Below are 18,652 nucleotides of genomic sequence, written 5' to 3'. Positions count from 1 at the left end.
CATGATTGAACAGAGAGAGGTGAAAGCCATAATTTGAATGCTTTATTCAGATAATTATTTAAATTATAGAAAAGTGATAGAGGAGGGACTTACATTTTTCTCTATCACAGAATAATCATGTGTCAGAAAAGTATGCAAAACTTGAAAAGAAATGTATGTGAATTAACAATTTGGAGTTCTTTCCCTGGGGATAAAAAGCACTAGATATAATCTGTAGGCTACTACACACATAGTCAAATAAATACAGCAAAAGGTGGTAAAAATATCAATCCTTGCCATCTTTTTTATTTTCAATGATGAAGTTGTTTTTAAAAACCTTTCTGAGTTAAAGTGCATAAAGGAACTTTTGAAGTATCGAAGCAAGGGGAAATTTACAAGCCCCACATTTGTTTAAGAATTATTAATTTCTATTTCAATAAACTGGAAATGAAATTGAATGTGGAATTCTGAAGTTTATGGCTTGCTATATCCTGTTGGAGTAATTTATTTCTTTCACTTTTGCTTTGCAGAAATGCTCTTTTTAATATCTTTTTTAAGTGCTTTGAAAAAGAAAATTCAAATGAAAACTAAAATGGCAATTAAAACCCAGAATATGTATGGATGGAAAATTTAAGAAATTTTACTTCTGAGGTACTACAGAGTTTAATTAGTCTGATTTGACATAGAATTTTTCTGTCCAACTTTGTATCATACATAAAATGAGTGAGACTTTAGCTAAAGTTTTAAACCCCTGAAAAATTTCATTCAACTCTTATGTCTTGTTGATTTTTTTGAACATTAATGTTTTCTCATCTCTTGAAATATATAAATAAAGCCCCTCAAAAACCTGCAAGAATCGATGCAGGTGAGTTTCCTTTGGTTAAGTTGCTTGTGGCTGTGTTAAAAATTCAAGTTTGAAGTAGATGGAACAATATGGTGAAATTGTCCTAGTTTTATTTGCTCCTCATGGGCAGTGTTACAATTCTACCCCTGCCACCACACACAAGAAATCAATTTTGCAACCAAGTTAGAGAAGGACAGGACTGTTAAAGAAATCTTTCCTTATCCCTACAGGGGTATAGCATGGCATGGGTTTAACATTATCCTAACATTTTTTTACATAGATAATAATTTCACAGTTGTCAGAGCAGTGTTCAGAGAAAGTTTTTACTGTTCAGAATGCTGTAGGTGGTCAGTAAGAAGCAAAAAGTCATTCCTTTACTGATACAGTGGGAGAGAAAAAAGGACCATGAGAATAAGGTGTGTGGTGATGGGGATGAATCACACTTTATATTGCTAGAAGACTATCCCATTTTGTTGTGGAAAGAAAAGGTTTGTAGGAGAAGCTGCATCATCAAACCTCAATTAATAATGAGTGCTTTATATAGAAAATAGGAGGCAGGAGACATAATCACAATAAAATTTTGAGCTTACCTAACAGTAGTCTGGTCGTTACTCAGCAAGGAGGACAATTCTGTGCACTAGGACTCTGATAAGCACACATAAAAGGATATTGCTGACACGTAAGGGACTACGGACTCTGATCCACTTGAATGACATATGCCATTACATAGGGTAAGAGAAATGACGGAATCAGAGCAATGAGAAAGAGAAGGAAAGAGAGGACATTTCTCATTTTTCTGATTCTGGGATTTATTAATGCTGAAATAAGGAAAACATACCGGACATCACAGGTAGATTTTTTTGATAATGTGCTTTTTTTCCTTCAAGTTACAAATTTTCAGAGCCTGATTTTTTTTTTTTTTCGCTGAAACCACATAGACTGATTTTCTACTCACAGAAATTTTCTAGTCACATCTAATCCCATGACTAGGGAATTCCATAGTCTTCTGTCACATATATGCCTACTGTTTAGTTAGCAGTGGCCTTTTTGGATTTCCATTTGACATAAGAGTGTTGGCAGTTCTGTTTCCTGTTTATACAGATCAATGAAAAGCTTTGAGTTCCATGTCTCAAACTCCAAATGTATTTTCAAAAGCTTCTTCATTATCCCCTAGGCTTTGCCCCAGTACAGTGAACACCATGGACATTTTTCCAACTGCTGCTAGGTGTCAGTTTAAAATCAGGGAAAGCAGTAAAAAGAAATAGTTCAAATATGTAATCATATACACTGCTTGAGTGTAGCATCACAGTTGCTGGATTACTTGACTTTAAATTCTTTCTTTTAAAAAATACTTTAAAATATTACATGGAAGAATAATATTAAATACAGATATAATCTTCATTCTCTCATGTTTTTTAATGCATTCAGCCTCTTGTATAGCAAAAAGTAATGCTGATTCAATCATTTAAAAATTTAAGTACTGTCTCCAAATGCTGGATCACTGAAAATAAATGTAAGAATCCAAGCAAGATGGACTTGGCAAGGTTTGCAGTCCAGGAATCTGGAGATTTCACTGGATGTTTATGTTTCATTCTCAAATTCAGACAAATATGCATCTCCTAATCACAAAATATGATTTAAATCTTCAGATGATGTTAACTGGAATAAGTCTGGCCTTTATACAAGACTGAGGATTTATCCCAGGGATGCCAGGCTGTGTCATGCAGGACTGCTCAGCTTGGGAAGCAGCAGTCACACTGCTGGGACTTTTTGCTCCTGCTAACACTCCTTGCAATTTAGCAGAGCTGGTTGGCTCAGAACCCTGGCTGCTGCTGTTCTAACCTTCCAGGGATGGATCTTTTTGGATGGCACTGCATGATGTTCTATAAATGTAATCAGTATTTTCATAATGTTCTGTCATGGCAAACAAAAAATTATAGAGCTACATAACAACACTTGTGCCAAGTCCTTTGCATTACCTGTGGTACCTTGATTAAAGGTACATAATTTAAGCCATGATAGAAGGATATTTTTCTGCTGATCTGTCTGTGAAGTAGAAGATGGGGAGCAAATCTATCACTTAGGAATTTCATTCACTTGTCTGAACTGCATATATAACCAGCCAGAGGGATAGCAGAGATTGTATTTTTAATTTGAGTGAGTGTTGGCTTCCCTTTATATTTCAATTTTTCATCCCATCTGTCAGAATGTCTTTCAAATTGTTTAAGTTAAATAGAATGACATGAAAACAATTCAATATATACAGGGATTTTTTTTAATTAGGAAAAACCACAGGTTTTCAGTATGTCAAAAAATCTGCTCTAATCTTTTTCCAAACATTCAATGTCAAACCAAAAGAGAAGGAAATTAATGTCAAGAAAACTCCTCCAACAATGTTTTTGGGTGATTCTTTAAAAAAACCAATGAACCTAATAAGGAGGAATATTATCTAACCCTGGAACAGAAACAAAAAGAACTCAGAAATAATCACTATACGTATATATGCATCGCATATGCATATACATATGTGTGTGTGTGTGTACACCCAGAATTTTTTTCTTGAAATAATTTCTGCATTTCACTGAAAAATGCCACCAAGATGATCCATGGTAGCTTTGTCAGAGTGAGTCAACTTGGGGATTAGTGCTGTCAAATACAGAGAGTATATCAGTCATACTTCCTTTCTATAGAAAATGGAGATGCCAGTTTGATGAAAGGCTGAAAGGCAGAGCATTTAGTAACTTACCCGTTTTAACCATCTCAGAATAGAGAGAATCTAACATGGCCAGCAGCCATGGGTTCATTGTTCCTCATTCTGCTGCTGCAGGCTCTGCTGGAATTAACTGTGTGGGCCACAGCGCACAGATTTACCTGCATTTCGACAGCTGTAATTCTGCTACCAGTGCAGGGAACAAGCAAGTGTGGGCTTTGAAAAGAGCCCAGCAGACACCCCGTGGGCTTGTTCACGTAGCTAAAACTGGGTTATGTGGCCTATGCCTGTGCCAGTGCAGAACAAGCCGTGCCTGCCTGCTGCCCCCAGGGGTAAGTGTCACAGCACAGCGCACATCTACACAGCCTCTCTGTTCCCAAAATAGAGAGGCCTGGACTTTAGTGCCAACTGGGAGCCATCGTTGGCCTTTGCTGTCCCCAGCCTGTTCCCTGGGAGGGCAGTAATCGGCACTGGCTACAAGCGGGCTGCGGGGCATGAGCACAACAGGCAACGATGTGCCAGGGCTGGGGCCATGGGCTCTTCTGCATCAAGTGATGTCTGTGCACAGGACCACGTGTGGCAGTGCCCAAATGAGCTGAACTAAAGCTGCCCTAAATGTGCTTCATCCAGCCTCTCCTCAGAGGCTGAACCTGGATACAGCATGAGCAATAAACTGGCTGAGGTTTAAATAGTATTCACACTGGATCCTGGCTTTAAGCAATATAATACCAGTTTTTTCACCTCTCCATCCTTCTGTGTTTCTTATACAGGAAGGGAAAGTCTAAATCATTTCTTCATGTTTATGAATTCCCAATGAACATTAACATTCAGTGCAATAAACTGGAAAATGCCAAGTACTATTTTAAAGATTCTTTTTCTAGAAACATAGGGCTCATACTTGGTCCTTTTTCTTGCAGGCACTACAGTCTCAAAAAGAATAATGAAGACTACTATAATCCTACTATGTTAAAGAGAGTTATCTCAGCTTTTTACTTTAAAGGAAGGGAATTTACTTTATATTAAGGGAATGTTTTCTCTATGTTTGTTTGGATTTTTTTTCTACAATGTGCAATGCTTTTAGTTTCTTGGAGCTGTAGAAAAGCAGAACTTTTTATTTATAGAGATCTGTAAAATTATCTGATTCATTCTCCAGAAAGCAGTGATTTGATACAAATAATAGCATGATCTTTACCTGCATCACTGAGAATCGCTGCACTGCTTACATGGGAAGAGATTTGAGTTTATGCTAAAAATCTCCCAGAATCTGGGGATAAACAGAAATTTGGATGTGGTGACTAGCAACATGACAACAGTGAGTGGACATTGAGTGGGAAGAATGTCAAAGGAGGGAAGTTGAGTGGCATCAATTCTTTGAAGCTGAGAAGCTGATAAAAAACCCTCTTGGTATTTATCCTTAGGATCTCTTTGGATGCAAATTCCCAGAGAAGTGGAACAAATTCACACATTTTAATGTTTGCTATGATTAGAGTGGGGAAATAGCAGGTTCAGGATGATTAGGATTTAGTGGTTACTAATACTGCAGCATCCCAGGTAGGGGAGGAACAGTGCTCCAGCTGAACAGAGATCATGTTGTATCAGGGCATCAAGGTTCCAGTGGGCTCTGGTTTTCTATAAATAGTATTAAAACTCCACTGGGAGGGAAGGAACTAGTGGCCAAACCATTGGGCTAGAGTAGATTTGCAGACCTCTCCTTAACCCCTGTTGCCAAAGCTATATGCTATCCTGTCTGGTACTTCCTTTGTATGTCCACTCTGCCAAATTCTCCTGCCATGGTTACACGCACCAGAGAACATTCAGTGCAGTCAATGCAGTTTCTCAGGCTTGACAGCAGGGCAACTGAGTCAGTCTGAATTGTCTCAAAAATAGCATGACAGAGTCAAGAAAAGCAAAAGCTCAGAAATGCTGCTGCTGTTTTCTAGGAGAAGCTGATGGAAAAATTGAGAAGGAGAGGTAGAAAAAATTTGTTGTTCTTCCAATAACGTAGAATAATTTTCTCCACAAGTCCTCTGCTGTTTTGCTTCTGTATTATTCAAAGAGCCAAGAACTGACTGGGTTAGAAACAAACAGTGAATTTGAATACCCTCTCCCAATGTGTGTTTTGTCTCATCAATATGACTAAAAAAGCACTGAAAAGTTTTGATTTCTGTATATTAGCAAATGCCTTGCAGAATCTGAAGCCTCACACACACAGAGGCACCTATACATGTAATGCACCACTCCTGAGCTGATAAACTTTTCTCTTTTGAGTTATTGGGAAGGATTGCATCTGAAGAACACGAAGAGCTGAGAGCTGCAAAGTGTTTCTGAAGCATTAGAGCAATTTTGCATGGTTTCTGCTAATGGCACAACCCAATACCCACTAAAATGGGAGAGAGAAGCAGAGATGCTCAGGGCCAAGCCACAGACATGAACATATCATAGTCTGATTGATCATGTTTAGCAAAAACATTCATTTTCCACATTAGCAGCACTGACTAACCAGTAGGCAAGGCCCAGAGAACTATTTATATTACATGAACCACAGTTGCTTAAAACTTTTGGAAATGTACTGCAGCACTTTTCCTTAATGTCAGTAAATCCTTCAGAATAAGTGACCCAGATATTGAATGAAATTTGAATGTGTCACTCACATAGCAGTCCACACAGGTATGCCAGAAGCCAAACACCTCCAAAGATTTTCAATTTAGAGGTACTAAATGTACTTAGTGTAAGCATTGCCTAAACTACTCCGAAACTGAAAAAATAACAAAAGTGCCTGGGGAAAAAAATGAGCTTCCTATGAGTAAAGGATAGAATTATCTAAAGGACCCAGGTCAATCTAAACTTTAAATTGCAGTTATAATGCTGATTGCTTGCTATAGTAGGGCAGCTGTACCAAGAAAATTACTGATAGAGGATCAAATCTGATATGTACAATAGCCACTTGTGTGTGTACATAATATGAAGTGATGAGAATTTATGTTTAATAACAAAATTATCCTTGTGAAATTTGTAGGTTGTCCAAGTGCACTGTATTCCATAAAGATATGACCAGTGAATAATTTAAAGCACAAAAAAAAATCATTATCCATAGGCTGAGGCAGAAAAAATATTCTTTCTTACTGCTTTTCTCATAGTCAAGAGACACAGCTATGGAAAATACCCTCTCATTAAAAAAAAATAAAGAGAGGGTTAAAATAGCTCAGAATAATATAAAATGTATCTTTTTTTTTTAATCTTTGCCTAGCCTATCGACAGAACTGCCTGTAGATAGCATCACTGAAGACTGAGGCAGAAATCCCTACTGCAGGAAATTTCGATAAAAATGATTTTCAGGATATGTATAGCGTATGTATTGGTGTTCAAACATTTTACCTTCCCATTTCACTATGAATGCTGCTTCAGGCACTTCCAAACTGCAAAAATACTACAATATAATCTTGGAAACATTTTTTAAATGAACTAGCTGGCTTTCTTGAAACCAAAACAAATCCTTGTATGCTTATATCTCCTCTTAATATATTTATCCCCAATAACCACTATGATGGTTTACAGCTGAATGGTCACATTATTACAGACACAGAATTGAAAAAATGTAACCTGCAAAATGCAATAATTATGTCTGTGAACACCAGCAACAGCACATGGAGGGTCTGGGGTTAGTGCTGTGAGACTGGGATGTAACCGAGCCATGAGACAGGCTCTACATGCTCTCAGTTTCCAAATTCTTGCCTTCTCACAAATACCATTACAGCTGCTGAGCTTTGGCACCATAGTTTGAAACAGGTTTATTACCACTTCCACTGATGACCCAGTAAGAATGACTTGAAAAGATATGCACTTGGACCAAACAGTTTTCTGAAGAGATGAATGCCTGTGGGAATGATTTATATTAGAAAAGAAACATTTTACTGCCAGTGCTAAGTAGATCAGAAATCCTTTCTGAATTCTGGGGGACTGAAATTTTATCCAGCTCTCTGAATTGGGTGTCTGTTATGAAATGGTATATTTCTGCTCAAGGAAATTATCTTTATTTTACATTGTTACATTCAGCAAACCCACTTAGAATGGTTTGAATATTTTCAAAGAGGGACACAGATTTTTAGTACTACATAAATACTCTTTGAAATACGAGAGAATACAGATAACAAGAGGAGACCATAGATAACCATTTCTTTTCAGACTGTACCTCATCTTTTCTGCAAGGGCAGAAACAGAGGAATTTCAAATGCACTGAAAGGACTTTGATGTCACCACAGTGGGCACCTAGCCGGGTAATAATTAGCATTGACTCCATGATTCACAGAAGGCTAATCAATCTCATTATTATACTATTATGAAGAAACCCATTGCTTTTATAGACAATTACGATACAGTTAGACCTAATTGGTCCTCCAATCCAAACACCCCCACCACTGGCTAATTAAGAAACCACCCTTTGCTAAACAAGTCTCCATAACACATTCCACATGTTCAGAATAACAGGTGGAGCAAGTGAAGATAAGAATTGTTTCTCATTCTTTTCTCTGATCATCTCACAGACTTTTCCCCAGGAAAATGCCTGGGAAAGTTGTTTCTCTCTGTGGCCAGAGTCCTGCTGCCATGCTTTGAAGCATGAGCTCCATTAATATTTTTTAATATGCTGTGCTGAAAATGTCACCCCATTGCACTATACCCAGACCCACCATGTGCTTTTGCTGGTGTTCACAGACATAATTATTGCATTTTGCAGGGTTACTTTTTTTAATTCTGTGTCTGTAATAATGTGACCATTCAGCTGTAAACCATCATAGTGATATTTGGGGATGAATACTTAGAAGACTTCTCCTTACTCCTTCAGCTTGAGCACTTCTACGGAGCAAGCACAATCCAGGTCTGTGGGGAACCTGAGGCAAAAGTCATTGTCCAAGTATTGATGCCCCAGTGAAAGAGCTTAGAAGCCATTTCACAGTCCACTGTGACACTATGTGATAGGACAGGACCAGATTAAGTGCAGAACACTTCCTCCATCACTCATCAAGTGACTGCAGCCGTTGTTTAAAATGTCAACAAACCAGTGAAAGCGATATGATTTACAGATTGTACTAAAGTGACTTCAATTCTGCACACTGTCTGGATTGTCACAGGTAGAATTCAGTAAGTGTCCGTTTCAAGAATATGCTTGAATCCTAAATTAATTGTCACCGTACTTTTCTTATCTGTCATAAAGAAAATAGGTAGCTTTAACGAGGATTGAAAACTAAAATCATTCCTAGGAAATCAACAGAAACTAAGTGAGAGGATTTTTTACTGATGGAGTTTAAATAATTATCAGTGAAGCTGTTCTGTGAAACACTTAATAGGATAAACCACTGTCAAAAAATTACACTGTACTCTCAGCACTGAGAAACACAAGTGGTGTTTGGAGATAGCTAATTCCTGTAGGAGAGCAAATGAGTAACAAATGACAGAAGACAACCAGTTCATCTGCAAAAATACAAGAAGATAAATGGCCTTCACAGGAGAAGATCGCTTGTGAGTCTTTATAACCTGGCAGGTTAATCATTATTTGCTGTCATCAATAAAAAACTGCTCTCCAAAGCAGTGATAACTATTGTAAACTGTTCTCATTCGCTGTTGAAACAAAGATACAACAATGGCATTTCAGGCTTGTTTCCCTTTCTTTCTCATGCTACTCCTTTCAGAATCAGTTTGTCTCACCATTTATTCAGGTTTTGTTTTATTTTGGTTTGGTTTTTAGTTGGCTGGAGGTGGTTTTAATTTTAAAAATGCTGAGGGCCACCAGGAGAAAGTTAAAAAAATAACTATGGTTTTCAGTCTATTAAATATTTCAAAACCATTGGCTTTTTACTGCAAGTTTTGAAGGGTTCCTGCAGTTTCCACTACTAAGAAACTGTGTCTGAAACCCAGCTCCTGACACAGGGTCAGTGTGTGATAAAAAGTCTCTATGACAGCAGTGGGTTGGCCCAGTTATCATCACCTGAGCACTCACACAGCTCTTTACTCTTTACTTTTACTTTCTCTTTACTTTCCCTGCCTGCAGGATGAAAGAGAAAGGGCAGGAGAACAGGGGTGAGAAAACTCAAGGGTCAGAACAAAAACAGGCAACTCACTAACCAAGTACTGCTGCGTGAAAACCAGACTGGATTTGAAGAATTTAATGTTTAATTATTGTTTTGGTAATGGAAAACAAACAAACAAAAGACAAACATCTGTAACACCTATCCTTCCTCTTTGTCAGGCTCAGCTTCAGATTACCTTCCTCACCCCTTGTCCCCACTCCAGTTAAGCTCAGTCCCTTCAGGGAGGCAATGAGCAGCATGGGGGAAGGTGGTCAAAGATGCAGCTGTTTCTTTCTGCAACTCCCACCTTTTTATGCTTTTCCTGTGCTCCAGAGTGGATCCTCAGCAGACTTCAGTCCCTTTGGTGGTGTGCCTGCCCTGCCATGGAGAACCTCTTTCCCCTCTAACTGTAGTGTTCTCTTTGTTGTTCATCATTATTTTTGTTCATTCCTCCCTCATTCTGTCCTCTGATGCCTCCCCATCAGTATTTTCTGGTCTTAAGCATGTTTTTACAGAAGTGCCATCGGTTTGGTTGAAGGGCTCTGCTGTGTCCTCTGGTGGGCCTGCTGCAGAGCCATCTGTGCCAGCAGAACTGGCTGTGTCCAGCACAGGGCAGGCCCTGACCTCCTTCCACAGAAGGAAGCTCCCCTTCTAACAAAACCTTGCCACCTACACCCAGTGCAGGAAGGAATTTTAATTCAGTGCCAAGGTACAGGGAATAATGGAATTCTCTTCCTCTTAATGACATATTCCCCAGCTGACAGTTCTGAATATGCCACCTCAGCTCAAAACTGTAAAACTTTTGACAGGCTGTTTTGCTGGGTATTCCTAGTGGGGCTACTGGGCACTTTTGGCCTCTAAACTGCAGAAGTAAAACATGCAGTTGTGGGTGGAGGTACACCCAGGTCCAGACAGGCAGCTTTCATCATAGCAAAGCTCTAGGAAGTGAAATAGTTCACAGATAAAAAGTACTAAATGCTGTGTTCAAGGATGGGTACAATGCAATACAACTGCCTCGTATCCAAAAATGAATAACATGCAAACTCTAACAGAGAACCTAAATTATATACTGGCCCTGGTTTGATGGGGGTGTTTCAAGCTCACTCTTTGTGCTGTGTGCCACCAGTCTGGTCAGCTAACTTTGAAGAGTTGTAAATTTGTTTTCTGGGACAAAAATATGGCAGAAGTCCAGGAAACTCTCTGGGACACAAGGGATGCTAGCCAATTTTGGAAAAAAAAAAAGAAAAAACTGGGGAAACGGGTATTACTCCTTCACACTACTTACCCACTGACTGATTTGAATTGGCTTCCCTTATGTTTTAGGTAAGCACAAAATTGATTCAGGAGAATGGAATAGGCTTCTACAAATATTTTTCTGATTATCAATATTCTTGAAAAAAATATGTTGGCTTAAGAGGATGAAAATAGCAACAGAAATCTCAACAGCCTTGCTATGTCCAACCACTGCTAAAAGTTATATATCTATTGTGTTAGAAGAACCTATGATTGCCCTTTTGCATGTAAACCATTTGCAGTGCATAACTAAAGGGATGGCAGTTTTAATAATAATAATGTAATTGCCCTTTGAGTAATTGTGCATATTGTATTAAATTCAAAAGCTTTGACTTTGACTTACAGCAGCATCAGAAAATGTTTTGATTCTACCCAGCACAGTTGAAGACTTTCATCAGCCTACAGCCTTCAGGCACATAGGTTTCTTTCCAAAAATAGTTTAACTCCTTCTACCGAATGGAGAACACCTAAATCAAAACTCTTTAGTGTATATGTCTGCTATGTATATTGTGTAGCACAGAGAGTACTGCAATTAGTCATCCCTTCCCAGTGGTAATTACTGGAAAAAGTTTAAACTTCAGGAACAGTGTGTCTCTTTTCAAAACCTATCAATCAGTTTTTTTAAATTTGCAGATTATATAAAACATTCTGTGTGCTACCAGTCTGTTAAATCTTATTGTTACATCTAGCCTGAGGACCTCAGTTCACTGGCATTTTAGAATGCAGGGGGATTTAAAATTTATATGTGGAGTTGCTAACTTTATTAACAGCTATAGTCTTCTTATGTTTTTCTGTTTCCTTTATTTCAGGAGCTGAACATCAGAGTTAAGTGAGTCATTAGCATCCCTGTTAAATAATATTTGATAAGGCAGACTGCCCCAGGCAAACATTTCAGGTTTAAGCTCATTATTTTCTGCAGTTCTAAATCTTTAAATAAGTTACTTTTACAGAAGAGATATTACATTGAGAGCTAAACCAGTTAATCAGCTTGCAAAGTTTTATTTCTGAACACATAAACATTTTTGCTGCTGTTTTGCAGCTGTTGGTTGTTGGTGTATTCATGTTTCCTTTTTAACAGAACAAAATACTGCTTACCCTCTCAAAGCATAGAAATCATAAATCAGTGTGGGGCAGTCATGATAGTAAAGGTAGCACTAGCTTCTGGTTACTGCTGTGAATAGGAAAGGATGTGGTGGTAAAAAACCCAAAGATTGTGTCTTGATGACAGAAGTGGGAAAAATTAAAGGTATAGTGTGTCTTGTGAGGGTGTGGTTCAAGCAGCAGGAAACAAGTTGTTCATATGAAAGTTTCAACCTCTATCAATCCATTTATTTACTGTAAGAATACAAGAAAAAGATGCCTGGAATGAAACAGCCTGAAAACCTCTTTGTTTCTATTTATCTGGGAAATTGAAAGGTCTGGTTAATGGACAGTAAACAGACTTGTTACTTATTGATCACAATAGCAGCAATGTGTGTTCATGATGACAAAAGCAATATGCCTCATAGTGAAAGATGAAAAAGGGAATTTTTAAAAGAAAGTAATATTTAACATTATCAGAGAAGTTACTGTTAACTATGTATGGGGTTTGGAATTAGCCCTCATGTATAATGATCAAGGATTACACATAATATAACACAGGTAAACTAAAACTGTGTTCCACATGAATCATTTGTACAGAATGATGTTGACACCACTGAGATTAACTAGGAGAGATGTAACTGTATACTTTTCAATTGTTATCAGTCATGGAATACTCAGTCTAGAAAGAACTTGTCTCAGGATATTCCAGTATCAGGACATCACCTCAGTACCCTTCAATTTCCACAACCATGGCCAGTATTCTGCAGCTGTATTAGATGCAGGTTGCATGACTTTTGTGGATGTGTGTGAGGCAGGGAAGGGAAGGCCTGTGCTGCACAGGACAGGAAATCCCACTGACAACATAAACTAACCATCCTCTTACGTGGTGTCACCGTGCAACAGGGACATAAAAGAAAGTGCAAGAAATATGTGAGCTCATTGAGTGAGCCATAGGAGCCATGATCACAGGAAGCAGCAGAGCAGCATACTGCATTTTCTTGGTTAGCAGAACTTGCTGCTGGGCTTTGTTCCGTCCTTTACAGGCATCTTTCTGAACACTAACTTATTGTAATGAAGACTTGCACAGACAATTGTATCATAACCCCAGGAAGGAGAAATCCTCAGTAGTCATAAACCCAGGTCTTTGCAGTGAAGTCTTTCTCATTGCATTCCAAATAAAATCAGACAATATGCTTGCAGAGAGGCAGCTATGTGCACCCTTCTATCAGGAGGCAGGTTTTAAATATGGCGATGACATTTCCAGCATTTTGCTATAAAAAGCAATAAGCTGGAGTGGAAGTGTCTCAAACCTGACATTCAGCAACTTGCAATAGACTCAGAATACTGTTATTTTATATCTTTTACTAGTGAATTATTTCCATTCTTACTGTAGCTATTGTTGCTATGGTTCCCTATGCCGGCATACATGTTTATCTGCACATTCCCTTTTGCTGAGGTTACCTCATATGACAGTGAAATGAAAGGAGACATGTGCTTGAAATCTTCATCCTCCAGAATCTGAAAGTCTACGGTTTGCTGATGTAAAGTTCTTCAGAATAATGACCTCAAACATACTACCCTCTGAAAGGGTGATGTAGGATGAAGCTTAGTTTTGTAATGGAATACCTTGTAAGTGCATTGGCTCAGCTCCAAACAAGCTGGGTCATTTTTACAGCACAGACAGTGCATCTTTCCAATAAGATTTGGTGCTAGACAAAGAATTTTCAGCTCAGTCCCAGTCAGTTAGCACAGATTCCAGAAACAGCTTTGTTTCTGTTCTGCTTGGGCAGTCTTTGTCCTGACTCAAGTAGCTTTCGGTGCTCTAGTGCACTCTGAGATACTGGCTTGCATCCTGAAACTAGCAGAATTATGTCAGCCTATCTGCATCACCACCAGTAAACTCAGCCCCATACTGCTACTATTGCTTTACTGCTTTCAGCAGACAAACCAGTTTGTCTGGAGACCCTTGGATACCTTCATAGTAATACTTGGAACAGTACTGGATGTGTTCACTGACCATGACTTGGTCACTGACAAGAGCAAAACAGAACCTGCTTTAGTTAAAAAGAGAGCTGTAAAGAACACAGCATCAGTCAGGGTTCAGGATCCACTCCTCAGTGTATACTTGCCCAACAAAGTACAAGGTTGCTTCTCTCACCCATGTTCTATATGCTGTAAGAAGAGATGTACTTGGTACAGAGATACAGATGCTTGTGGGTCCTATGCAATCTATGCCCGAGATAAACAGCTCTCCTGAAAAAGGCTACAGTGGCCATGAACACACTTCAGCTGAGCCACGTTTACTTGCACATTTCAAGTAAAAACAAAACAAAACAAAATTAGGGAATGGAAAAAGCAAAAAAATGCATTTGTTTGGTTCTCAGTGTCTCCTCTCCTCAGTGGCTCATTTGTACTACTCACTGCTGGGTGAGGCAGGAGCAAGGTCTCTCTCACACATCTCCATAAGGACTGACCATAATTTTACTCTGTTATGCCCATGGTAAATACTGCATAAAGCCCCAGCAGAGTACAAAAAGTGCATTAAACCCCAATGGGAGAGGCATTTTTTGTATTCCTCCTGCCCCCTATAGTCAAGTAAATGCCAGTCAAAAATTCTCTCTCCTGGCTTTTGTGATATGGGAGAGTTTTCAGTCCAATCCCTTCCTCTTCCTTTTCCATGCAACACTGACCTAAGCATGCTCAGTGCAGCAGAGTCACGCAGAACAAACAATGTTTTGTTGGGGCAGAATTCAGCCATGTTTATTTATATAGCTAGACTAATCACTGCAACCTTCTGATGGTCACCATGTGTCTGGCAAGCTTCAGCTGCGGTGTTCTGGGAAGCTACAGCCTTGCTTTCTCCCATGCATTCCCCTGTGCAGCCCCGAAGGAGAGAGGGAGCACTGGGAGACAATGAAAACCCAGCTTCTCTATCTACATATTAGACCAGCTGAACTTTTGCTCCCTCCTTATTCTTCCTGTCCACATCCTGCAAATCCAGCTACTACTTGAGACTTTTCTTTATACAGAATACATTCTGAGGTGAAACATTCGTAAGAGCTAGTGCTGCATGCATTTTCACATGAACTATCGCACTTAGAAACAAATGCTATTTAAAGTGGTTTGTCCCAGGAGTCTCTCTCAGTTAGCACAATGCACTTTCCCAGAAGGGGTTCAATTCCAGGTCTTGAACTTGTCCCACGCTCCCAGACCTCATGGGCCAAAGAGAGTGGCAGAGTCATTAAGCCCAAACCCTAGCTGAGACCTGGTACTCTGGTAGCTCAGTTCTGAGCCATTCAGAAATGATGTTTGTGTATTCAAAGGGGGACTCAAACTTGGCTTTTGTCGATCAGAAGCCCTGCTACCTGAAGGAAAGGAAGTGTTGCTCTAACCACTCCTAGGAAAGAAAAAAGCTATCCATTTCCCAAGGAAAACCCCCAAGGAGATTCATAATTATGAGCAGGAGGAAATTTGAAAGAGCAAACTGAAAACTAAAAAACCTTTTGCTATTCTTACTAATTTTTGTGTAAACCTATCTAGAAACCTGAAGGACTTCAACAGGGACCTGATTTATTTTATTGTAGTGCTAAACATCTGCCTTTTGTGAAGAGTGTCCAGTTTGGAATGATATAGGCATTAAAGTTGATAGGTAATATAAGGTATGTATAGGAAAGGATGTCTTGGAATAAAAGACCCTTTGTTTTTAATATTTTCCTCTCTCCTCCTGTATTCTAAAATTATCTAGCAAACAATGCAGATGATTTACAGCTGTCTGTTTCCTTTCAAATCAGCGATGCTGCACTGATTGGCACCTCTGGGGAAGCCCATGAAGGTAGTGACAATCTAAGAACTGCAATCATCTGCTTCAGACTCAAGAACATTTCTTATCAAAGATTATTAGTCTGGCTTTAGAAAATATTGTTATGATTTTCCTATGTTCAGGAATCAGGGTTTAGAAACAAGAGCTCAATTTTGGTATTATTATTTGTATTTAACAGGCAAGATAGAAGTCATGGGTTCTCAGGAAATGCTTCTGTTCATGGTCTGAGGAAAGAGGACAGAATTACTCTCATCACCCTTTCTATGTTTATGTGCTACTGAGTTTTCCAAACATCCATTAAAAAGAACAGAAGCTGGAGTTTTGCCTGTTGTCTGGGAATTTCAGAATATGGACTAGAATAAAACTTGCTATCATGTGGCTTCCATGCATTCAAAGATAATTGATACAGAAAAAGGGTATTACCATGCATCCCCAGCAGAATTTCCATTTCACCTGTTCCGTTGTTCATGTATGCACAAGTACCTGTCTGCAGAAAGAAAAGACTTAATTTTAAGATCAGACACAGACAGATTCTTGCAAAATCAGTTTTAAGTCTAGAAGGAACCTTAATAATCTCAGACTTACTCTTCTGCAAGCAAGTGATAGGGTTGGTAGGAAGTAGATTTGTGTATTTTCTGCTTCTAGCAGATATTCAAGGTTGATACCAGAAGTACTTCAAGAAAATAGGAATCTTAAGAGAGATCTTTTGACAGATAAATGGAATGGCCATGTTGCCATCTCTTTAACAGCTGCCCCTGTTTTTGGCTCTCTTTGCAGCAGACTATGATTAACTGCAATCAGTTCATGTATTGGTACTTATAGACTGGCAATTAATTTGGTCAAAGAACTGATCCTTATCCCAGTGTTTCAGTAGCCAGTTATCTACATTTGATAAACTGTGGAGGCATTTCTGGCTAAATGCATGAATTTTTTTTAAGTTTCAGAGCAATGCTCCCTAATTATACCCGCATCCATTAATTCCAAGATTTTTTTTTTTTTACAGTACCAGAGTTTGCAATGTTTTGTTAATAATTTTGGAGCTGAAGTCCAGGATCTGTTGTCAGATGGAAGACCTTGTATGCCTCCACTGGTAATGGAGAATGGCCAAGAGATCCTGGGTAACAGCCCTGATACTGAGGGCAGTAGAATTGCCCCAGTGTGGTGACCCAGCTGGGCTGTTTAGCTTTAATGATACAGAGGCTAAAACTGATGTGCTTCAAGCTCAAGCATTATATTGCCTCAGGGCATTTCTTTGTGGGGGGAAAAGTCATGAGCAAACACATTTGATACTTAATCAATGATCTTTTCATTTTGACACTTCCCCATCTCCTAAAGGAGACAGCCCTCAGGACATAGGGAATGAAATGGAGTCACTGAACTATGGTTTAAAACCTTTCAGCAGATTGAAAAAAGCTTTCCAATATTAACAATTAATTTAATCTCTGCCTGCAGAGGTTTTCTGGGCTAGTACTCAGACAAACCTCTATTGGTATGAGAAGATAAGAGAACATATGAGAAAGATTGTTCCTGTTAAGCCTTTTGAAAGATTAGCAGTCTCAACAGTGATGTATGCTCTTGCAGTTTCCATTTGCAGCCTTTAGTTTAACCTCTTCAAATCTTTGATATAACACTAGAGGTGCTTATAAACCTGATAGAGTGGATTTTTAGAATATGGAGCTAGATAAGAGTTAAACTGGGCTCTCGGTACAAAGAATGTGTTCTTTATTTTTATTTCAGTGAGACAGAAATTTCAGGAGCTACTTTTCAGAGTATATATTCCAGGATTTAATTCATCCCCTGGGTCTCAATAATGCTCTGATTTACACTCCACATAATCCCCTAAATCAGTGCTCCTACTCCACTCCCTGTCTCTAGCTACCAGTTAATGCTGTGCTTATTCCTATATCATGACTCTCCCTCAAGGCTGTGTAAACATCCTTGTTGATCAGAATAGAGAGGGTGTGTATTCCTGATGGGCAGAAAAATGGAAGAAATGGATACCAATCCTGACACCAAGACCTCCCTCACAACGTGTGGCCCCATTGATACACCCAGCTGCCGACAGCGCGTCGTGTGTGCCGAAGGGCGCGGCTCAGCTCTCACTACACAAAAGCCAGCAGGAGAGTTTGTGTGCAGTAATTACACTTTCCACTGTCATCTCCCTTGTGAGCTCTCCCTTTCTCAAATATCCATGTAAGACATTCTCGGAAAGTTTGTTCACCTTTCCTCAGAGAAGTAACGCCATATCTACCCTTTGATGTCTGAAAGAAGCCTCCTGCCCTTTTAGCAAAGCAGAGGGTTTGGAATGCAAGCAAGCCACTTCTGCTGAAGTAATTTTGCTTTTCCTGTGTCACTAAGAGACACAGCAAAGAGTGAATGGTGTTTCTTCTGTTTCCGAAAATCCTTTATTTGTGTTCATGTATTTAAACAAAAATAATACTGCTTGGTATATGTGCCAGCATGTGACACTGTTACTTGCTATAGGGTCATGAAAAATTCATGTATGTATTGGTTAAGAATGTCTTTCTTTCCCAAGAGCCAAAAGGTAATACTTCACTGAAACATTGATTCAAAATAAAAATATCACAGAGAACTTGTCCCTAGCATGGTATATTGTACAGCCATTTAAAATGAAGAAAGGAAGAAAGGTGACATTAAAGGGAATGCAAGTTGTATTTAATCTGGATAAACAGACTAACTCTCCAGGGCAGGAACTGTCTCCTTACATGTCAATGTAGTGCCTTACACAGCAAAGCCATTACCCAGTGGAGCCTTCAGACCCTTGAACAACGCCACTACTCAGGATTTTTTGGAGTTAAGGGAAAGGCTGAGGCCCTTAATTGATTTTCATTGGCATACCA

Source organism: Motacilla alba, chromosome 4, assembly GCF_015832195.1.
Source record: "Motacilla alba alba isolate MOTALB_02 chromosome 4, Motacilla_alba_V1.0_pri, whole genome shotgun sequence".
NCBI lineage: Eukaryota > Metazoa > Chordata > Aves > Passeriformes > Motacillidae > Motacilla > Motacilla alba.
This window is presented reverse-complemented; position numbering follows the sequence as displayed.